We start from the raw sequence: 24,604 nt of genomic DNA on the forward strand, positions 1-24,604 counted from the left end.
GCATAGTTAGTACATACCAAAGCAAGAATACAATATTTCATCCAACTCTTAAACCCTTTAAGGCACATCTGCAATTCCCGACAGTTAATCAGACAACAGTATCTCAGACCAAACTAATAGATTTCAAGATCGCAAGAGTTGATCAAATAGCTTGGCCTATGAATTTTTTCTAAAATTTGAAAAACTACTCCTTCTGCCAGGCTTTAAGAGGAATTGGATTCCACACCAGAAGTATCGTAGCCATAGGCAAATAGAGGTTTGTCATTTTTCCTGTTGTCGTATCTAACTTTTTCAGGAAGTTGTACAAATAGTTGTTGTGAACCTGAGAGGTCTCAAATAGAATATACAGGAGCAGTTTATCTTTCAGATAACATGGACCTTTCCCCGGCCACTAACTTAAAAACTAAACAAATATGTTTTAACTTAACCTGACCTTTAACAAGCCAGCACAAATATTTTGACAAGGGTTGTATGTGGTCATCATAGCTCTTCTGCAAAAGCAGCCATTCTGCAGTATTTTGAACCATATGTAACCATATTCTTCATTTCTTAATAAATCACCAATTAGTGATACCAGGCCCAAAAAGTGCTGTGAATTGTTAGCCCTTCTTTATGGAACGGTCTTTCATACTTCTGTACTCTGAGATATCACATAAAAAGTTTAGAACATTGCCTTCTTGTCCCATTTGTTTGGAGTACCTAATAGAAGAAAGAAATTGTACACCACCTTGAACTTCTCTAAGATAGGACAGTATATCAAATGTCAATAAAATTAAACACATCTTGAAGGCACATCTTGAAGGAATCATACATGTCAGACGCCTCGGGGATTTAAATGGAAAGGAAGGGAGAGCTATTTTATCTAAGTCCCTTTTCAATGACTTTCTTTCGGTGAGAACAGCTGATTCTTGAGAATAGGATCGAGGTGGGCATGGGAGCAAGTTGAAGGCGCACAGCTTTGCGTAACAACTTTGTTTAGTAATTTTGGTTTTATTTTTGTTTTATGTAAATTATTATAGAGATTTTTTTTGTATTTGTTGATTTTAAATTAGTAGGGTCTCAAATGTGGAATGTTACTGCAGTCAGGTAATGTTGATTTGATGAGAGATTCTATCTGTTGTATTTAGTAATTTTATTAATATTTTATTCTTTTGGTTTATTTGTTTTTAATTTGTTTGAGTTGGAGTGATAAGGTTGAAGTGATATTCTGACAGGAGGGGGATATTTTAAGTGTGGTTTTAATTGATTGATTATTTTATATGCAAAATAGGGTGCAATTCCAGTGGGTACAATTCCAGTAATTATAGGACCGGGAAGATATGGGATGTTGGGAGAAGTGGGGAGTATAGTGATAAAAACTGTGATAGAGTACAATATGTGCAAAAAGTGCAGTTGTGTGATAATAGGAGTGTAAATGAGAATATTTGGAAAGTAGGATTGCCTATTGATTTTGAAAAATTTTGTATTTTGATAGATACCATCGACTCGCATTCAAGCCCTAATGACTTGATAAACCTCAAGTTTTCATGGCAGTTTTCATGTTTTGGGGGATTTTAATATTTAATACTAACGCCAGCTCTATGGAGGCGTTAGCGTCTAGCGTGCACGGCACTGTAGCGCGTGCTAAAACCACTAGCGCAGCTTAGTAAAAGGAACCCTAAGTCTTTGGTTGAGGGGAAATTTCCATGTTCTATGAAATGTGCAATGGTAAAGTCTTATGTTAAAAGGAAAAAAAGCTAGATCCAGTTTTGAGTAATTATTGACTGTTTTCAGTTTTACCTTTTATTGGGAAAGCGATATTAGATCAATGAATCCAGTATGTGGAAAATGTAGGAGGCTTAAACTCTTTTCAGTATGTTTGTTTATTAAAAATTGGATATACAGTCAAACCTCGGTTTGCGAGTAACCCTGTTTGCGAGTGTTTTGCAAGACGAGCAAAACACTCAGCAAACTTTTGACTCGCAAACCGAGTGTTGATTCGATTTGCGAGCACCCCCCCCCCCCCCGATAACCGGCATCGCTTTCCCCCGCTCGCAAAGGCCCCCTCGCTCCAACCGGCACCCCCCCCGCCAGTACAACTTAAATTTACCCATCTCCCCGTCTAGCACCAGCACCGGCATGCAGGCACAGCTCGTGTGCCTAGAAAATCTTCCGGCTTCGGTTCATAGACAAAGTGCGCCTTTGTCCCGGCGCGTTTTTGACCTGACAACTCCGGCTTCTGCCTGCCTGCCTTGAGCATGAATCTGCGCATGCTCAAGGACTTCTAATTCTCCCTCTCGCCGATCAAATTAGACAGGGGATGGATAAAAAAAGACCTTTTGTTTAGTGTCACTAGATGTTTCTTGTGCATTTGACTCTGTTGACCTGGGTTTATTGCTCTTCAAATTACAGAAATTAAGGGTAGTAAAAGGAAAAGTTCTTGAATGGTTTACTTCATATTTAATGGATAGATCATTGAAAGCTGCGAGTAAAAGTGAAGTTTCTAAAAGTGTAAATATAAAGTGATGTGTTCCTCAAGGGTCAGCGCTATCAGCCCTTCTTTTCAATGTTTATATGGCATCCATAGGTGAAATTCTTGTGAAATTGAATGTTGACCATCGGCTTTACACTGATGATGTGCAAATTTTCTTTCCTGTAGATAGTTGGGGCAAGAAATTTGACAAGAAGTTAAATTGGTAAATGGATGAAGAAGAACAAATTGGTTCTGAATGTGTGAAAGCACAATTTATGATGATGGGAAAGAAGGACGAAGAAGTTTGGCCTCTGGATGTGAGATTGAGTGACTGTGTTATCCCTATTCAGAGAGAGCTGTGTCTGTTGGGAGTTATATTGGACTCACAACTGAAGATGGGTGTGCAAATAACTCAGATTGTGAACACATCTTTTTTTTTTTTTTTTAAATTACATCTGTTGAAAAAATTTAAATCGTTAGTCTCTCAATATGATTTCCGTACAATTTTGCAGTTTAGTACTCTGTAAAGTTGACTGCAACACATTATATTTAGCAATTTCAAAATGTAAAAGCAGCTTGAGTTTTGATGGGAAGAAATCAATTAATGTATATGACCCCCATTTTGAAGCAATTACATTGGTTGCCAGTAAAGTATAGGATTCAGTACAAGGTTTTGATGTTAATTCATCAAATTTTATATGGTCAAGTACCTTGATATTTGTAACATTTGTTGTCCTTATATATCCCAAGTACTGTATATACTCGAATATAAACTGCCTTGAGTATAAACCAAGGTAACCTTTTTTCCCCCAAAAAGAAGGAAAAAAGGTTGACTCGACTATAAACTGGGGGGTGCCTTGCTGTGCCAGGCTCTGCATCCTGTTCCCCCTCCCTCATTTCTCTGCCGGGTTCTGCATCCAGCCCCCTCCCCTATCTTGCAGCCAGCCCCCCTCCCTCCCTGCCAGATTATGTATCCTTTCTCCTCTCCCTCCCAATACCTTGCAGACCTCTACTGGATCTTTCTGCGCTACTGACCGGGAAATTTGCTAGACCACCAGGAACGAGGGCGAGCGGGTGGGATTAAAGTTGTAGCAGTGGTGGGTTTTTTTTTTTTAATATGCGGCGGCAGGGAGGGTTAAAATATGCGACTTCGGCAGAGAGGATTTAAAATATGCAGTGGTGGCGGGGGTGGTAGTTTAAAAATATGTGGCGGCAGCAGTGGGAGGAGGTTAAAATATGCAGCACCGGCGGCAGCAGCGGGCTTAAATTTGTATCTTCGCTTTATAAGATGCACTTACTCCCCCCCCCATTTTTTGGAAAACTGTGTCTTATGGAGCGAAAAATACGGTAGTTCTCTGTTGATTTAAATATTTTAATTTGTCATATTTATGTTTGTTTTAACACATGTGAACTCTTTACTTTTTAAACAGTATAGAAAACTTTTAAATAAATACGTTGCTGAAAAATGTAATTCTTTATCCTTTCAACATTTTATTTGGTCTCTTATCTATATATATAAAATCGGAGGTATGTATGTGTGTATGTATGTATGTGCCGCGATCATGCAAAAACGGCTTGACCGATTTGAACGAAACTTGGTATGCTGATCCCTCACTACCTGGGGTGATATGTTCTGGGGGTCTCGCGGCCTACCTGCACACGTGGGCGGAGCTACAAACATAAAATCAGATTTCAAACATTCATGTCAATGGAAAAAATGTAAAAAGCTGCCATTCTCACAGTAATTCCAACTACCTGGGGTGATATGTTCTGGGGGTCTCGCGGCCCACCTGTACACGTGGGCGGAGCTACAAACAGAACATCAAATTTCACCCATTCATGTCAATGGTATAATTGTAAAAAGCTGCCATTCTCACAGTACTTCAAATACGGCTTGACCGAATTGAACAAAACTTGGTATGCAGATCCCTCACTACCTGGGGTGATATGTTCTGGGGGTCTCGCGGCCCACCTGCACACGTGGGCGGAGCTACAAACAGAAAATGAGATTTCACCCATTCATGTCAATGGAAAAGATGTAAAAAGCTGCCATTCTCACAGTAATTCCAACTATAAAACACTTTCTATGACACTATAACCACTAGGGACATCGTTTCTATTCTACCACGGACACCATACATATAGAGTTTGTATGTTCTAACTGTGTTTGTAACTGTTTCCTTCATGCACCCCAGTTCATAATGTTATTACATTACATGAGTACTCACATATGCTGAACTAGGAACACAGGTTCCATTCTGAACCGGGAAAAAACTGCATGGAGTTTCTTTTCAACCTGAGTTTCCACATATTGAGTTGTTTAAATCAATACTGAAACTTTTGGATGCCACTTATTCCAACATATCTTCCTTTTCAGTTTAAGAGATTGCAAATTCCAGTGAGACTTGCATTCTCTATCACAATCAACAAATCACAGGGACAGACTATTACATACTGTGGAGTGGATTTAAGATCCCCCTGTTTTTCCCATGGACAACTCTATGTTGCTTGCTCAAGGGTGGGTTCACCCAAGAATTTATATGTTCTTGCTCCTGGAGGTGAAACTAAAAATGTTGTTTATAATCAAGTTTTGTGTTAGTTGTATTGTATTCATTTTGTCAAATATTTCACATTATAATTTGAATATTGTACTTTTTATAAAGCTGTTAAAAAATAATTTCATTCACCACTATAAAGTATCTTTATTTGAATCCATTTACAGTGTTATTGCTATAATTAAATACCCGTGCAACGCCGGGGCATCAGTTAGTTGATGTATATTTACAAAAGGACCTCACCAAAATATAATATAATTTACAAGTATTCCTGTTATTCAATTTACTGTATATTTTTTATATTCAGTCATTTTTGTACTATTTTGTACCATTTAGTACTAATTGCTACTTTTTGTATTTTCAAAGTTTCAATAAAAAATTGAATTTAAAAAAAAACAGCTGTGAAAGGAAAGGCGGGATTTTTGGTTAGGGCACAGCTCTCAAAACTGATTAGCAGTGACCATGTTGTTAATGTTCTCATGATGTACTGATAATAAGCAAGTAATGTCCGCTATATGGTTCGTTAAGCACTGTATCCAGCAGTAAAATACCAAATCATACTGCATAAAGGGTTTGGTTCAGGCTCATTTATACATACGGGGCTCCTTATACTAAGGCGCGCTAGCTGGTTTAGTGCGCGCTAAACACTAACATGTCCATTATAGTCTATGAACGCGCACTAAAACGACTAGCGCGCTTTAGTAAAAGGACCCCACAGTGCCTTGCAAAGGCTTAGAATTATTATAAAAAGGAACAGTAATAGAAATTTGATCTTTGGTTCCAGTAAGAAAACATTTCTATAGAAAGTACAACTCATGATACCTTTTACATTTGGAGCTCTGGGAGAGAACTTTCAAAGTGACTTCAGTTATTAAGCAACATAGTTCCTGTATTAACTGAGCTCCTTTACCATTTTTGAAGGAAATCCAGTTTAAGGCATTGTCATTATTTAAGGTTTTAAGAGGGATGGGACCAAAATATCTTAAGGAAGAGGGTAGGCTAGTATAAACCAGAAGAATGAGAAGTTGCCTAATAAAAGCTAATGGCATCAGCTCCATTCATTAGGGTTAAAAGAATATCATTCTTAAACCCTAGCCCAAATACAGATTCTTCTTTGCAGTATAATTTTGCAGCAGTTCAGTATCCTCAGCAGTTTTAGTGTTATTATTCACAGTGACTTTTGCTCATTGCACAGAAAAAGCCAAACTTAGGTTTCGTATTTCTCTTTCTCATTGCCAAAACATATCTTTCTTTTTCTGAGCTGTGATTTCTTCACCACTTCCCCCCCCCCCACCCACCCTTCTTCAAGCTGCGCTAGAGGTTTTTAGTGCAGGCCATCGAGATAAGTGTTCCAACGCATATAGGAATTCTATTTACCGCACCAACTCACACTAAAAATCTTTAGTGCAGCTTGATTAAAGGGGCCCTTAGATTGGTATTAGATTTTCTTTTTCTTGCTGCAATCCAGATGCTTGTACCTTGTTTTTCAGGATTTCTAGTACCGTATATACTCAAATATAAGTCGATCCGAATATAAGTTGAAACCTCTATTTCCTCCCCCCAAAAGGAGGGAAAATGGTTGACTCAAATATAAGACGGGGGCCAAATATTCAAGTGCCATGTCCTGCCAGGATCTACACCCAGTGTTCCTTACTTCATGCCCTCCACTGCCAGGATCTGCCCTCGGCCCCCTTCCCTGCCAAGTTCTGCACCCAGCCTCATTCCCTCCCTGCAATTCTCTGATCCCTCCTGTCCCAGCCTACTAGCTCATAAGGCAGGCCAACAGAGGCCTGCAACAAGTCCGGGAGGAGGTCGGGTGGTCACTGAGTTACAAGACCCCCATTTTTGGGCCTTTTTTTGACCAAAAATCTCATCCTATATTCGAATATATACAGTGCATAAGGGTATCTCAAAATATAAATCACTATTGTTCTTGAGTATTTTTTGATTTGGGGGTTTTGATTTGAGCGGCATTTTGGCCCAAATTTTCAAAACTGTGCTAAAAGTCAAAAGTAGGTGCCCTACTGCCGCCTAACTTAATTGGTTTAATTGGTGATAAATGGCACGGTAATTGACCGCGCCATTGTAAAACCAATTAAAAAACAAAAAGGAAAAAATGTAGGCATCTGCAGACACCTCCTAAAAGCGCCACTGAACCACATTCATAGGGGTGCTTAAGGACGTCTATGTCTAAAGTAGGCACGGTTTGCACCAGGAAAAGTTGATGTAGGTATCCTTTGGCGCCTCTATGAACAAGATTCTCATGTAAAGTAGGCTACGGAAGTGTAGGACTGTAAAACCTTGGCCTACATTTCTGAAGCCTACTTTAGACATGGGCACGATTCTGAAAACAGCGTCGTTGCATTATGGACGTAGAATAGTGCCGCTTTTGCAGGCAACCGCCGCTAATGGCACTGTTTACAAAATCCAGGCCTCTCTGCTATTTCACTTTCAAAATCATATATTAACAAGTCACATAAACATTTGCAGAAACATCTCCATTAATTTCACTGAGTCATTACTTTCTATTCTCTACAAAATTTCAAATTCTTTGATTCTTTCTCTAATACCTGTCGTAATATCTTCTTCCAATTCATCCACTCTTTTGACTGCAAGGGCAGTCACTTCTGTTTTAATTTCATTAGTTCCACCATTATCTTCTGTCATCAGTACCTTTCAGAATTGTAGATCCTTCATGGGGTTGCCAGCAGCAATTTTCTGCTGTGATAAGGGACCCTAATTGAGCATTTAGCATCCTGTGAGATCAGAAAAGTTACTTTTTTAAATTATTATCAATTACATTAAACAAAATAGCTAAACATAATCTTCTTTACAACAAAGGAAATCACTCTATACAATATAAAATTGTATGTTAAACATTAACCACAAAGATTATTACAGAAATAAGGAAATTGGGAGGAGTGACTCTAATAAAGTAATGAAGTTAATAGCCTTATACAGTACATAAGAACATAAAGAATTGCTACTGCTGGGTCAGACCAGTGGTCCATCGCGCCCTGCAGTCCGCTCCCGCGGCGGCCCCCAGATCAAAGACCAGAGCCCTAAATGAGATCAACCCTACCTGCATAGGTTCTGGTTCAGCAGGAACTTGTCCAACCTTGTCTTGAATCCCTGGAGGGTGTTTTCCCCGTAACAACCTCCGGAAGAGCGTTCCAGTTTTCCACCACTCTCTGGGTGAAGAAGAACTTCCTTACATTTGTACGGAATCTATCCCCTTTTAACTTTAGAGAGTGCCCTCTCGTTCTTCTTACCTTGGAGAGGGTGAACAACCTGTCTTTATCTACTAAGTCTATTCCTTTCAATATCTTGAATGTTTCTATCATGTCCCCTCTCAGTCTCCTCTTTTCGAGGGAGAAGAGGCCCAGTTTCTCTAATCTCTTGCTGTACGGCAATTCCTCCAGCCCCTTAACCATTTTAGTTGCTCTTCTCTGGACCCTTTTGAGTAGCACTGTGTCCTTCATGTATGGCGACCAGTGCTGGATGCAGTATTCCAGGTGAGGGCGTACCATGGCCCGGTACAAAGGCATGATAACCTTCTCCGATCCCCTTAATAGTTCCTAGCATTTTGTTTGCCCTCTTCGCTGCTGCCGCCACACATTACGCGGATGGCTTCATCAACTTGTCAACCAGTACTCCCAAGTATTAAAGCTATAGAAAAATTTTAAAAGGGTAAGAAAATGATAATCTCACAGTCACCCTTAACAATCCCTGCATATCTAATTAAACCTAAAATAAACAAACCCTTGTTTAAATAATCACACTACCACACACAAACTATCCAGTTGAAATAGCCCTAGCTAATTCTTGTATCAGTTTGTCTAGATGAGAAGGTTCCAGAAAAATGCATCCTTTTCCTAAAATCTCACCTGATACTGCCTGTGAAACTTCAGGAAAAAAGTCCTTCCAAGGGACAAAGCCCTAGACTTCAATTTAAGAAACTCTTGCAGAACCAACTGAGTTCTGCGAGAAACATTAGGATGAACATATATTGGGGGAACGATGAAAATGTGCCAAACGTTTCCTAAAGAAATTTATCAAAATCTTATCTCTATCTTCACTACAACAAAAGGTACCTCTTAAAGTATTGATGTTTCTAGTACAATGGTGAGATGTATTGCCAGTACCTCATTCTTCCTTCCACCAGCAGCATTTTTAACAATAGAGGAAATAGTGGCCCAGAAGTTATCTTTTGGATGAAGTTTTAAAGAAAAACAGATCTTTGCTTGTTCTTCAGAGAACAGATATCTTCTATCCAGCAGCAAGATCTCTTGTGCCATCATAGTTTAGCAGTTGTAAACCCATGTGGAAAAGCTTATTTGAAAAATGTTTAATGAGCTGCCTGTAGATTAAAAAATCATTAGCTAGAGAGAGAGTTAATGTTCTGAATATGTTGAATATTTAGAAAGAAAATAATTTTTCCATATGTTGAATGCCTTTATTTTATAGTACTTGAAAAGTTGCTGGGCAATCTATTTGGCTATGTAACACTAAATAATACCATATGGTAGTATCTCTTAACGTTTTATTTTTCTGCAACTGTTATAACCTCTGAGGTTTGTATAGCGTAGGGGTGTGCAGCCAGAAAATGTTAGTTTTCTGTCATTTCCTGTGTTGTTCCCAGGAATGTTCCTTTTTTGTTTTATTTTTACATTCTGTCATCACGGAAGAAATGTCCTTAAGAGAGTGAACTCTTTTGAAAAGAGTGCATACCTTTCCAAAACCGCATGCTATTGGGAAATCACAAATAGTGTGTACACTCTTTGGGGGGGGGGGGGTTTCTATAAATGGCACTCAAAATTCAGCACTGGCAAAAATTGGTACTAAGGGCTCCTTTTACAAAGGTGCGCTAGTATTTTTAGCGCGCACACCAGATTAGCGCACGCTACCCAAAAAACTACCGCCTGCTCAAGAAGAGGCGATAGCGGCTAGCACGCGCAGCATTTTAGCGTGCGCTGTTCCGCACGTTAAGGCCCTAACGCACCTTTGTAAAAGAAGCCCTAAGTGCTATTCTCTGGAACTCTGAAATTCATTGATGGAGAATGTGGTGAAATCAGTTTAGCAGGGTTTAATAAAAGTTTGGATAATTTCCTAAAAGAGAAGTCTATAGGCCATTATTGAGATGGCTTGAGGAAATCCACTGCCTATTCCTAGGATAAGCAGCATAAAATCTGTTTTACTAGTTGGGATCTAGCTAGGTATTTGGGACATTGGTTGGACTCTGTTGGAAACAGGATGCTGGGCTTGATGGACCTTCAATCTGCTGTTGTCTGGCAATTCATATCTTCTTATGTACAAAGGATATGTCCAGAGAACATATTCTAGTGCCCAGAATTGCGCATTGGGCCTATGCAAGTTGGAACCTGGTATACATCCTTGCATTCAAGTTGGATGTGAATCCATATTCTATAACACCAAACACAACTTTTCGGAATGCTCTGATCTGCTCAATCCTCTCTCATGATCATGCCACATTTTGAGGTGCACTCCATGAAATTTGGACTCCCCAGTGTTATAGAATAGTTCACAGCCAGTTGGTATGTACAAATCCTAATTGGTACCAATTAATGTCAGTATTTGATTGTTAGTCCCTAATTATTGCTCATTAATGGCTTGTTCAATTAAGTTGCATGTGCATCTTGGATCAGCCCCAAATTTGGGCACCATATGTTTAATCCAGAGGCTTTATGAATAGTATGCACTGTTTCTGAAAGAGCATGCAATGCACCATTGGTGGCACAGAAAAATCACATTGGAGAAAATTCTATATAGGCACAAAACATTAAGCACTATTTCTGCTCTGAATTTTCGGTGTGATAAAAGCATTTCTAACCAATCCAAGGTGGCAAAAATGGGCAGAAGCAACCGATCCATACAAAAAACACAGTTGCACACCAATTTATAGAATAGTGCCTAAGTGTTTCCGTGTTGGTCTGCAAAGGAGGGCATGGTCATGGCAAAGGCATGTTTGGGCTAGGAAAATGTGTGCAATGTTATAAAATTTGGAGGATTTGCATCCTATTTACATGCTGGGATTTACATCTGATTTCATTTGGTATAATTTCCTGCACCTAAAGTTGATTGTGAATTCCGGTGCTACACTGTTCTATAAAGGATACCAGTCCAAGAGCATCTGTTATAGAATACCGTTAAGTGCTCAATTTTTAGCGCCATTTATAGGACTACCCTCCATTATGTATGTTTTCTGCTTGTTTCTATTTAACGATGGCATGAAACAACATGGGATATGTCGTTGACATTTCCTATGTCATTTCAAAGAAATGCACATTCCTAGTATAAAGTTGTATACCCTCATACCCTACTCAAAGAACAGTACTGTATATGCTCATGGACCTATATCGTGAGGGTTCAATATATAACAGCAACAAACAAGAAAGGTAAATCCCATGCAGAACACACGAAAAACAACAAGCAGAAAGGTCATTAAAAAAACAATGTGAATTTTAAGATCCCTGAAACAATAAATAGCTGAAACCTAGGGCATCATATTCTAAATATCTAGTCTTCTAAAATTTAGTGTTAATAAAGTTTAGTTTTTTCAACTTCGCTTGTTTTTTGTGGTTTCAGGACAAAAGATAATCTTCAAGAGGAATTGTGTGATCACCTAGGAATATCTTTTTCAAGTTTGTTCCTGCTACCTTTATAGACCTCCTTAAAACATCATGGTGAGTTTTGGGTCTACATCAAAATCAACATAATGTTATGGACAAGATTGACAGCCTTTATACTTGGCAGCTTATGTAGTTCTAGCCTGTCAAATCTTTGTTTCTAGTGCAACAGGAATATCAGTCTTGATTAACAGGTATTTACCCTACTCTACTGCAAAGTCTGTAGAGAGCCTAATTTACATATTCGTCAGCTCCTCTCCTCTTACTCTGGGATGTGCTAGATTTCCTCAGTCTTATACTCTACAGCAAAGTTATAGGCTTCTCTGTTCTATTTGCGTATATTTTCTTTATTTTTTGGGGTTTTCTCCCATAAGTGAGGCTTTTGTTTTGGTGCTGCAGAGGTTCTTGGTTCCCCCAAGACATCTCTGGCTGCGAGAAGATACAGACACTCAGAGCAGAGGTCTGTAGCCCAAAGGCACATGCTTTGAATGATTCCTGTGTGGCCAGCCTGCATTAATAGTCCAGAGGCTTAGGGACCGTTTCCTTTGGTGCATGTTTCGCCCACAGTGGGTTTGAGTGCAGGCTGTGTGACTTCCATGCATGGCACGATGAGTACCGTATTTTTCGCTCCATAAGACGCACCTGACCATAACACGCACCCTAGATTAAGAGGAGGGAAAACAAGAAAAAACCCATTCTGAACCAAATTCTCCATGCCAGGCTCTGCACCCACCTCCACACTCCTTGCCAGGCTCTGCATCCTGTCCCCCCCTCTGGTGGTCTAGTGGTAGGCTGGGACAGGGCACAGGGCAAGCAGGCCTAGTGACAGGCAAGTCCCATACCTCCATGTACTCCCCAGTAATCATCCCCCATCCCCCACGTGCCCCCCGGTACCTTAAATCGTACCACCAGTACCTTTTTTAATCATCCCCCATACCTTTAATCATCCCTTGCACCTTTTTAATCATCTCCCCATTGTACCTTTAATCATCCCCTTTGCACCTTTTTAATTATCCCCCCATTGTACCTTTAATCATCCCCCTTGCACCTTTTTAATCATACTCCCCTGTACCTTTTTTTTTTTTTTTTTTACCCCATACCTTTTTTAATTCTTTCCTCCCTCCCTCGACGGCTCCTTACTATTTCTGGCCAGCAGGCGCATGATTCAGGAGTGGGGCGGTCAGGGCCAAGATTTATACGCTCCCACTTTGGCCTGCGCCGCTTTCCGAATGGCTGCTGGCAGTTCTCGCAAGTCCCATGAGAACTGCAGCCAGCCATTTGAAGAGTGGCGCAGGCCCAAGCGGGGGGTGTAAAGCTTGGCCCTAACCGCCACGCTCCTGACTCGTTTGCCTGCTGCTTGGAATACAGAGCTGTACGCTAAACCACCAGGCTTGGAAAAAGGTTTGACGGTGGCGGCAACGACAGCAGCGGGGGGTTTGTTTAAAAGAAAAAGGTAGTGCGGCTGCAGCGCAGGGGGAGTGCTTTGTAATTATACTGGGGGTGGCGAGCAGTGCTGAAAGGAGGTGCGGCACAGGGGGATGTTTTGCAATTGTATGGAGGGGCTTGCGGACAAGGTGGTGCGGATGGTGCTTGGGGGGGCTGTTGCAGCTGTGTGGGGGATTCAAATTTTGCACCTTCGCTTCTTAAGACGCACCGAAATTTCCACCCACTTTTGGGTGGAAAAAAACTGCGTCTTATGGAGCGAAAAATACAGTAATGATGTCACAGCCTATGGGAAAATCAGTGGGGGTCCTTAAAAGTTAATTTTAAAGGTTTCTGAGGCTAGGTACAGGGTTCCCCACCTCCACAAAGAAACTGTTTTACTCTGTTAATCCTATGTTACAGTGACCCCTGATGCAGGTGCTTATGTTTGCCGAAACACAGTACTCTGTCAGGTCCATATTACTGTATGTCCCAGATTGAAATAAACAAGGCTTTATTTCATACTGCTGGCTCTTGTGCAATGCTCATTGTCTGTTCCCACTGCTTTATCTGTTGTTAGGTGTTTGTGGGATCTTTTCATGTTGGACTCTTCTTTGTAGTGGCTGTAGACCTGGCATCATTGGGACTTCTTGGTAGAGGGACTGATACGAGATACCGAAGTCTGCTGGTGTCTTGGGTAGCTATTGTGTTGTCTGTACCCTTGGAAATATTTCTGGATGGAAGAGCCCTTGGAATTCAGGCAAAACCTGCAGGAGGGACAACAATTGATGTGATTACCCCCCAGGAGGATGGTGAGGCTCTCTGTCAGGGAGAGACTTAGGACAGCAGTCTGCCACGTTAGCCATGAGGTCATCAGCCCCTTTCTGAAAAGCATGTGACCCTTGAAGAGGAGCCTGATCAATGTTGCCTTAGAGATCAAATCTCTAGTCCAGTGGTGGATCCAAAGTCCTGCGAGCTGACACTGTATAAGCAGAGACCTTGCTTAGAACCCTTATGAGGTCATGCAAGGCGTCCACCACATAATCCATGCCCTCCAGCACAAGCTGGGGTAGGCGTCAACCTCCGCCGATGGTACCAGGCACAATCTTGTGTGACAGGCACATGCTAGTAACATAGTAGATGACAGCAGATAAAGACCCGAATGGTCCATCCAGTCTGCCCAACCTGATTTTTTCTTAGATATTTCTGGGCAAGAATCCAAAGCTCTACCTGGTACTGTGCTTGGGTTCCAACTGCCGAAATCTCTGTTAAAACCAACTCCTGCCCATCTACACCCTCCCAGCCACTGAAGCCCTCCCCAGCCCATCCTCTACCAAACGGCCATACACAGACACAGACCGTGCAAGTCTGCACAGTACTAGCCTTAGTTCAATATTTAATATTATTTTCTGATTCTAGATCCTCTGTGTTTATCCCACGCTTCTTTGAACTCAGTCACAGTTTTACTCTCCACCACCTCTCTCGAAAGCGCATTCCAGGCTTCCACCACCTTCTCTGTAAAGTAGAATTTCCTAACATTGCCTTTGAATCTACCACCCCTCAACCTCAAATTATGTCCTCTGGTTTTACCATTTTCCTTTCTCTGGAAAAGATTTTGTTCTACGTTAATACCCTTCAAGTATTTGAACATCTGAATCATATCTCCCCTGTCCCTCCTTTCCTCTAGGGTATACATATTCAGGGCTTCCAGTCTCTCCTTATTCGTCTTCTGGCGCAAACCTCCTATGATTTTTGTCGCCCTCCTCTGGACCGCTTCAAGTCTTCTTAAGTCCTTCGCCAGATACGGTCTCCAAAGCTGAACACAATACTCCAAGTGGGGCCTTACCAATGACCTGTACAGGGGCATCAACACCTTCTTTTTCTACTGGCTACGCCTCTTTTTATACAGCCCAGCATCCTTCTGGCAGCAGCCACTGCCTTGTCACACTGTTTTTTCGCCTTTAGATCTTTGGACACTATCACCCCAAGGTCCCTCTCCCCGTCCGTTCATATCAGCTTCTCACCTCCCAGCATATACGGTTCCTTCCGATTATTAATCCCCAAATGCATTACTCTGCATTTCCTTGCATTGAATTTTAGTTGCCAGGCATTAGACCATTCCTCTAACTTTTTCAGATCCTTTTTCATATTTTCCACTCCCTCTTCGGTGTCAACTCTGTTACAAATCTTGGTATCATCTGCAAAAAGGCACACTTTTCCTTCTAACCCTTCAGCAATGTCACTCACAAACATATTGAACAGGATCGGCCCCAGCACCGAACCCTGAGGGACTCCACTACTCACCTTTCCTTCCTCTGAGCGATTTCCATTAACCACCACCCTCTGGCGTCTGTCCGACAGCCAGTTTCTAACCCAGTTCACCACTTTGGGTCCTAACTTCAGCCCTTCAAGTTTGTTCAACAGCCTCCTATGAGGAACCATATCAAAGGCTTTGCTGAAATTTAAGTAAATTACATCTAGCATATGTCCTCGATCCAGCTCTCTGGTCACCCAATCAAAAAATTCAATCAGGTTCGTTTGGCACGATTTACCTTTTGTAAAGCCATGTTGCCTCGGATCCTGTAACCCATTAGATTCAAGGAAGTACACTATCCTTCTTTCAGCAACAGTTCCATTATTTTTCCAACAACTGAAGTGAGGCTCACCAGCCTGTAGTTTCCTGCTTCATCCCTGTGACCACTTTTGTGAATAGGGACCACATCCGCTCTCCTCCAATCCTCAGGAACTACTCCTGTCTCCAGAGATTTGTTGAACAAGTCTTTAATAGGACTCGCCAGAACCTCTCTGAGTTCCCAGAGTATCCTGGGATGGATCCTGTCTGGTCCCATTGCTTTGTCCACCTCCTGTTTTTCAAGTTGCTCATAAACACTCTCCTCCATGAACGGCGTAGAATCTACTCCATTTTCTCGTGTAACTTTGCCAGACAATCTCGGTCCTTCTCCAGGATTTTCTTCTGTGGAACACAGAACAGAAGTATTTGTTTAGCACATTTGCTTTTTCCTCATCACTCTCCACATATCGGTTCCCAGCATCTTTTAGTTTAGCAATTCCATTTTTCATCTTCCTCATTTCACTAATATATTTGAAAAAAATTTTGTCTCCCTTTTTTACATTTTTAGCCATTTGTTCTTCCGACGGTGCTTTCGCCAGACTTATCTCTCTCTTGGCTTCTTTCAGTTTCACCCTGTAGTCCTTTCTGCACTCCTCTTCTTGGGTTTTTTAATATTTCACGAACGCCAACTCTTTCGCCTTTATTTTCTTCACCACTAGTTTGGAGAACCATATCGGCTTCCTTTTTCTCTTGTTTTTATTGATTTTCTTCACATAAAAGTTCATAGCCATTTTTATCGCTCCTTTCAGCTTAGACCACTGTCTTTCCACATCTCTTATGTCCTCCCATCCTAACAGCTCTTTCTTCAGGTACTCTCCTATTGCATTAAAGTCTATACATTTGAAATCTAGGATTTTAAGTATCATGCAGCCGCGCTCCACTTTAGCCGTTATATCAAACCAAACCATTTGATGATCCATTTGATGCTGCACATGAAGCAGCTGCTACAGCCTTAATGTCCAACGAAGACAGTTTAAAAGGATTCTTTAAGACCATGTCCACCCTGTGATTCTGGGAATCTATAAGCATCACTCCTCCTTCACTAGGAGGGCTGTGCGCTTGGGAACCTGAGCCACTGCCAAATTCACCTTCGGTTGCTCAAACTGCTGTTGAAACTCTGGCACCATAGAATAAAGCTTAGACAAATTCTGGGAAAAAGCCACACACACGGGCCGAAACTGACTCCCTCTGGACCCCAAACAAGGCTTGCAAGGGGTCCCCATATTTGGCACACTTGCGTTTTTGTACCATTGCCAAAAACAGGTATCAGCTAGGATTTTCTGCCCATTTCCCGGACCCAAGTTAGTTCCCTATCCCTAGAGGACCCGTGAAGCTCCCGCATCCTCCTCATTTGTGAAGCTCCCGCCTCCTCTTCACAGCATGCTGTTCATGAATGCTCCGCAGGAAGTCTGGCACAAGCCATAGAAATATCAAAGAAGAGACAAGTTAATTTAATCATGTATTTTTTAATGGGTATAACGTATGGGTAGACTGGATGGACCGTTCAGGTCTTTATCTACTGTCATTTACTATGTTACACATGAATTCATCTGATTAGAGGCTGTGGAATCCTTCCCTGATTTTTTTTTTTTTATAAAACTGAGGGGATTATGAGGCTTAAAAAAGAAATTAAAAAAAAGATTGATAAAATCCAAGATGGCCGCTGCCAGTAAATTTGTGACAAAAACGGCTCCTGAAAACAATTTGAAAAAGATTTTTAAAAACGCTGAAATGTTTTTAGACCCCCCCCACCCCACCCCCGATTTTCCCATAGGAAATAATGGGGCTGTACTCAAAGTCTCAGAAGTGCCTACCTTTCAGCTCTGTCGCTGCAGCCAAAGTGAAGGGAAAGGAATTTCTGCCTCAGTTTTTCTCCAAACAGTCCAATATTCAGGATCTTCGGGCTGCCATTTGGACGGACACCATCTGTGAAACCTCTGCCCCCTCAGAACCTTGACACGTGACCGGGGACGGGAAAACGCAGCCTGCACCCTGATACCCCAAGGGCTCTTACTCAAGGCGCATACAGTCTATACTTAAGCCTCTGATGAGGTCAGAAAGCAAACATGCTCCCAGGAGAACAGTCCCCGAGCTCAGATAGTGGCATATAGCAGGCTAGCTCCATAGGTCCACTTGAAGCTGCAGTCTGGCTCTGTAGGAGCTGCTTCCTTTCCCAGGTAAAGAACCCCTGAATAAGGAGTCTCAAGGCATCAAAGCCACTGATAGAACGAACTTACAGGCTCCTGGGTGCAGCATGACAGGGACGGTAAGCATCAAAGGTGGCCATTTCAAGATGGATTTGTCTGGCAATTTCTTCAGCTTATATCGGGAGCAGAAAACAGTCTCATGTGGGAATAAATGCATATTCCACCAGAGGGGTGGTGTCGGCCTGGGCGGAATCTAGAGCTGTCTCACCTCCACACTTTTGCCAGCCCAGTGGTACAAAAATGTTTCTTCAAACTAAAAATGATTAGGTCCCTCAGGTCACTACTCAACTCCAATTTGATCAACATCCTTATCCATTCGTTAGTAATTTCAACTTTAGATTATTGAAATTCACTTTACCAGGGCATCACCCAAAAAGAGATCAGGAGATTACAAGTCATTCAAAACACTGCTGTAAAAATCATCTTTAACGCTAAGAAATTCAACCATGTTACCCCTCTCCTCATAAAAGCTCACTGGTTACCTATTTCCCATAGGATTACTTTTAAAATACTACTTCTTGCTTTCAGAGTCCAATCTAATCATATTCCTTCATTCATAGACAGATTGCTGATCCCTTATGATTCGCATAGGGCTCTACGTTCTTCTCAACAATACCTTCTTGCAGTTCATCTGTTATTTTATGATACAACAGGGAAAACAATCTTTTTGGTAACCGTAGCCATATTGTGGAATGTCATACCACCGACCTTGAGACAAGAAAAGAATCGCAACAACTTTAAAACTAATCTCAAAACATTTATTTTCAGAGATGCTTTTGATATCTATACCTAGCTTTCCTTATTCAAAGAACTCAGACATCAGGCCTTACATTAAAGATCCCCTTTATTCCTTTTATATTTTGCCTCCCTTTTATTTTATTTTATTTTAAGCAATGTATCCTCCCCATCTGCCCATATGTATCATGTTATGTCTGTATTGTAACTGTGAATTTGTTCCATTTTGTATTTAAAAAAAAAAAAACTTTTAATACTTTGTATAAATTGGAAACCACTTTGTTTATAAAAGCGGTATATTAAGACCTAAATAAACTTGAAACTTGACTTGTGTTATCTCAGGGAGAATCCCCGTTTCTTTTTTTACCCACTCTATGGGTGACTCATTGCTTTGATACAGACTGAGAAAATCTAGCACAGCCCAGTGAGAGGAGCTGAAGAATATGTAAATTAGGCTCTTTATAGACATCGCAGTAAAGGAGGGTAAATACCCATTGGCAAAGACTGATATTCCTGTTTCAAGAAAGAAGATTAGTAAAGGTAAGAACCTAATCTTCCATTACTCCTTGGTGCACTTGTCTAAAAATCACTTTTCTCCCCTGGGCACAGTATTGCAAGTTTAACCTAGTCAACAGACTTCATGCTTCTTCCTTTCTTTCATTTATTTCTGGTCCTCTAGTTATACCAAGTTTCACCTGGCTACAGTCATATTTATGATCCTCAATATACAAAAAACAGCTCTTTCTTCATTAACGGCGCTATTACCAGTGAGGTTTAATAGTCTTTGTGCCTAACATGTTATAGGAGAAAATTACCTTGGCACTCCCTTTTCAAAGGCTTACTCTCCTAGATGTTTGATATAACTGCTCCATTATCCTGCCTTGATTTCCATTTTCATCAAAATAATGTTTCAATTTAGGGCCTCTTTTACGAAGCCCTTTAGCGCGGGTCACTGCGGTAACGGACCCGAAGCCCATAGAGATTTAAAGGGCTTTGGGACTGTTGCCGTGCAGCTTTGTAAAACAGGCCCTTAGTCTTAGATAGTCTAGTCATTTCAACGAATTTCATATATTTTTCTAGGTTTAGTACATCCAGATAAATTGTTGTTTTTTTTTTATTTACGGGTATCCCCTCTTTCTGCAAGGTAGGTTACAACTAGAAATATACACAATAAAATTCACAGACAACTCAAACACATAATCAGAATATAGATCTGAAAAAAATCATGTTAGCTCTAGACCACACATGTCAAACACAAGGCCCGGGGGCCAAATCTGGCCCGTCTGGCCGTTTTATGTGGCACTTGGTGACTGTGTCGCAACTAAGTGCCTGACTGTGCAGCCCCGGTCCCAATGGTGCTCCAAGCTCCTCATCATGCTGCCTCAGTACCCATTTGTAGGCATAAGGACCCAGTCCCAGTGTAAAAGCTAGGTTGGAGCAGGGCGCTCCACAGAAGTGCCTAACCGCGCCACAGGTGTCTCAGGGCGAGGAAGGATCTGTACTTTTACTAAGACTAGCTGTGTGACTAAGCAGAGCAGGACTAGAGATCAGGCTCCATGCCTTTATTGTGCCAGGGCTCTGCTTCCTTCCTGGAAAATTCTGGTTCCCTGTCAAGGACCATGAGTCAAGAGGCAATCGTTGCTTTCGACCAGGGAGATGATCCATCGGTGCAGTGACTGTTCAAGTTGGCTACTGTCCCATATATCATAATGCATTCAGGGAGTTGAAATTAGAGCCTCAGCAGCCATCTACCTCAAAGTGCTCGGTCATGAGTGGCACAAATGCTCAGACAACTTTTTTTTCCCTCACATCCGGGGTACACCGACATTTGAGCGCAGGACAAAAGTGCTCTGACAAAGCCGCACTGACAATAACGCGCAGGGACAAATGTGCTCCACCTCCTGAAGCCGCTTTTACCGTTCCCATTAACACTGTGAGAGGGGTTTGTGGGGAACACCCCCCCCCAGTACACTGAGAAATACTCGCACTCACGTTGAAGGGGGGTGTGGGGGGGGTTCATACCTTTACAAAGTTATATAGAGTGAATGTGGCAGCTTGAGAGGACGCCGCTTATGGGTCCTCAGTCTTGCAGGCAGGTTCATCTGTCCCTCCCTAGACATCTGGCACTGCTTTGGTACATCACCTAATATATGGACTTCTGTGTATATGTAACAGAATGAAAGATTAGGTTCTTGACTGTTTCTGTTTATATACACAAGAGTCCGTACAGCCTGTCCTGTGCATTCTGGAATTCACCTGCTTTCTGTCTCGGACAATTCTTTGGTCCAGAATTGGAGTTCTTCTCCTGTCAGTTGGATGAACATGTATGATTAACTTGCGAATAAAGTACTGAGTTATTGAGCTTTGCAGTTCCTTATGTGTTAGTGCTTATTGCACATAGCAGGTTGGTTCATTGATAAACCTAAGTTGCAAGTTCATGGTAATAATTTGTTCTTTTTCATGATTTACAGAGCAGAACTGAAATATATGGTATTTCTGGGGAAGTTCCCCGTTCTTCTCCTCTTTTCTCCTGTTACAGTGGAGCTCGATTGCTTTTGGTACAAACTGAAGAGGGAGCTATACGCCACTGGTGAAGGAGGAGCAGCTGAAAGATGTGATTTGACACCCTTCTACAAGTGGTTTGCGAGCATGGATTGATCACCTAAATGTTCGGACTCCTGTGTGTATTAACAGAAACAAAATCATTTATTTATTCAATTTTCTATACCGTTCTCCCAAGGGAGCTATGCAGGTAAGAACCTAATCTTTCAAAAACAGCTATGCTTGCTATAGAGACTCAATTTAAATTATGTCCCTGAAATAACACCATTGAAGGGCAATTGTATTATGTGTGTACCAATTTGATTTGATTTAAATTAAAGTCCTTAGTGTCATACTGAGAATTTTTTTTAAAAAAGCACTCTTATGAAAGTTTTTTTCATGTTTTACAAAACTGCTGCTCATATCAAATGAGTTATTTAGTATTTCAGTAATATATTGCAATTTAAAAAACTCTTTCAAAGCAAACCAGTCCCCTACCCATATGACTTTCAGACCCCCCACACATATCTCACCTTTCTGCAGGGAAGATCAACAAAATAGTTCATATGGATCCTTACGATAAATGAAATATATCTGGAGAGAGATGGGATATTTAGAGTGCCATGCTGCCAAGGTGTTAAGAAAGTCTCACTTGTGGTTGCCTTGAGAAACAGAACTAATGCTTGAGTAGCTTAGACGGAAGTCCACTGTTGGATAATCATAGACCAAAGTCAAAGGGGTTGAAATATTTTTAGCAAGCTCTTTATATGGAGAACATGGGAAGATGTCACTGGGCAAAGGACCTATGAAGAAAGGTTACCAGAGATAGATGAGAGACTAAATATTTGCTAGACGAGTATGGAAAGCAGAACATTAGCATGACTTGACCCAGGCGGCAAGGAGACGGCAGCGAGTGTGCAGACAAGGGGAGACATACCTCTCCCAAAGACAATGATTGTTGCTTTTATGAGGTTTAAGGGTTAATATATAAATATACTTCAAAAATATTTATAATACACTGTGGTTTTTTGTTTCCTGAAATATAATTGCTGTACAAGTTTGTTTTGATTGTAAATTAGAGTAAAAGGGTTTACATATGTTTCTTCATCTTCATCTACAAACTTAACCTTGTAATTCTGGTACAGGGAATGTTGGAACCCCTGTAAATCTATTTAGGTCTTAAAATGATTTCTAGTGGTATATTACAAAGATTGAATATTTATTTATACACAACAGTAAGGCATCTAATGATACTTTGAGGGTATCCTGATCTGCATCTTTGGCAAATCAAATCTGTCAAGCAAAGTTGATTTTCCAAGAATGGCCAAGGTATCATCTAGGGATCTATAATCAAATCTGTGCCAGTATAATTCTCAAGTAGTCACGCTTTTGACATGAGAGTGAATCTAACTGAAAGGAACATTGTATTTTTAATACATTTGGTACTGTACAGTGCAAATTCAGGACCCAAAGTGGTGAACTGGATTAAAAGTTGGTTGACGGTCAGAGGTTGATGGTTAATGAAATTCGCTCGGAGGAGGGAAAGGTGAGTAGTGGAGTGCTTCAGGGATCAGTGCTGGGACCGATTCTGTTCAATATGTTTGTGAGCAACATTGCTGGAGGTTGAAAGGTAAGGTTAGCTTTTTTGCAGATGACACCAAGATTTGTAACAGAGTGGACACCCTGGAGGGAATGAAAAACATGAAAAAGGACCTGTAAAAGGTAGAAGAATGGTCTAACGTCTGGCAACTAAAATTCAATGCGAAGAAGTTTAGAGTTATGCATTTGGGAAGTAGAAATCCGAGGGAACCGTATGTGCTGAGAGATGAGAGGCTGATAGCACTGACGGAGGGAGGGACCTTGGGGTGATTGTGTCTGAGTATCTAAAGTGTGATAAGGCGGTGGCTGTAGTCAGAAGGATGCTAGGCTGTATAGAAAGAGGAATAACCAGCAGAAGAAGAGAGATGTTGATGCCCCTATATAGGTCATTGGTGAGGCAGCACTTGGGGTATTATGTTCTGTTTTGAAGGCCCTATCTGTTGAAGGATATAAAAAGACTTGAAGCAGTTCAGAGGAAGGTAACAAAAATTGTAAGGGGTTTGAACCAAAAGAAGTATGTGAAGAGACTGGAAGACCTAAAAATGTACAGTATACTCTGGATAAGAGGAGAGACAGGGGAGAGATGATACAGACGTTTAAATACTTGAAAGGTATTAATATAGAACCAAATCTAGTCCAGAAAAAAGAAAATGATAAAACTAGAGGGCATAATTTGAGGTTGCAGGGAGGAAAACTCAGGAGCAATGTTAGGAAATTCTTTTTCATGAAGAGGGTGGTAGATACCTGGAAGTGGTGGAAAGGAAAATGGTAATGGAATTCAAAAAAGCGTGTGATAAACATAGAGGATCTCTAATTAGAAAACAAAGGATGTAAATAAAAGAACTAAGATCGGTACTGGACAGACTTGCACGGTCTATGTCCCATATGTGGTGATTTGATGTAGGGTGGGGTGGGCATCAGTGGGAACTCCAGTAACTTGGAACTTGAGGATGTTAATAATAATAATAACTTTATTTTTGTATACCGCAATACCACAAGCAGTTCAGAGCGGTTTACAGAGGAAGAGACTGTATATGGGCAGAGATGTTATAGAAAAGGACTTTCAAATTACATTAGCATGTCAAGAGTAGTCAAGATTTATCCGGAAGCTTTTCAAAGATACAGCAAGGCAGGGAAGGAGTCAGAGAAATTTGTCAAAGAGATAGGTTTTAATTAATTTTCTGAAGGTTTGGTAAGAGGGTGCATTTGAAATGAAGGTGGTTAGAAATTTATTCCATTTGCCTGCTTGGAATGATAGTGAACTGTCAAGGAATCTCTTGAAGATACAGCCCTTCAAGAATGGAAAAGCAAATAGATAGGCACTACATCTGCGAGTGGTGCCTGGAAATTCAAAATGGTTCGACAGGTAGATTGGGGATGAACCAGTTATGGTTTTGAAACAGAGGCAGGCAAACTTGAAAATGACCCTTGCTTCCATCGGTAGCCAGTATAGTTTTTTGTAATACGAGCTTACATGATCCGATTTTTTGAGACCATAAATGAGACGGACGGCAGCATTCTGAATGACTCTCAATCGTTTGATGGTTTTCTTAAAGGATCCCAAGTATATAATATTGCAGTAATCTAAGATGCTTAAGATCAGAGATTGAACCAGCAGTCAAAAAGAGAGGAAGTCAAAATAGTGTTTGATGGTACGAAGTTTCCATAGGGTGAAAAGCATTAGTATGGTCTTCAAAAGTCAAGCATTGGTCCAGGATGACTCCAAGGATTTTGGTAGTAGAATTGATTGGGTAATCTAACCCATTTAATCTCAAAGAGGTATTCATTATCTTGGTTTTTTCTAAGTTCAGTTT

General features: G+C 41.0%; 1 long non-coding RNA gene across 7 annotated transcripts in view; it reads left to right on the plus strand.

Moving 5' to 3' along the window:
• LOC117359550 overlaps positions 1-24,604 on the plus strand; it is a 449,501-nt gene that overhangs the window by 292,467 nt on the left and 132,430 nt on the right. For all 7 annotated transcript variants that reach the window (XR_004539260.1, XR_004539261.1, XR_004539263.1 and 4 more), the window contains one exon: positions 11,614-11,711. This is a non-coding gene — a long non-coding RNA (uncharacterized LOC117359550). The remainder of the gene's footprint in view (positions 1-11,613; positions 11,712-24,604) is intronic.

This window comes from Geotrypetes seraphini, chromosome 4 (assembly GCF_902459505.1).
Source record: "Geotrypetes seraphini chromosome 4, aGeoSer1.1, whole genome shotgun sequence".
In the NCBI taxonomy this organism is placed as follows: Eukaryota; Metazoa; Chordata; class Amphibia; order Gymnophiona; family Dermophiidae; genus Geotrypetes; species Geotrypetes seraphini.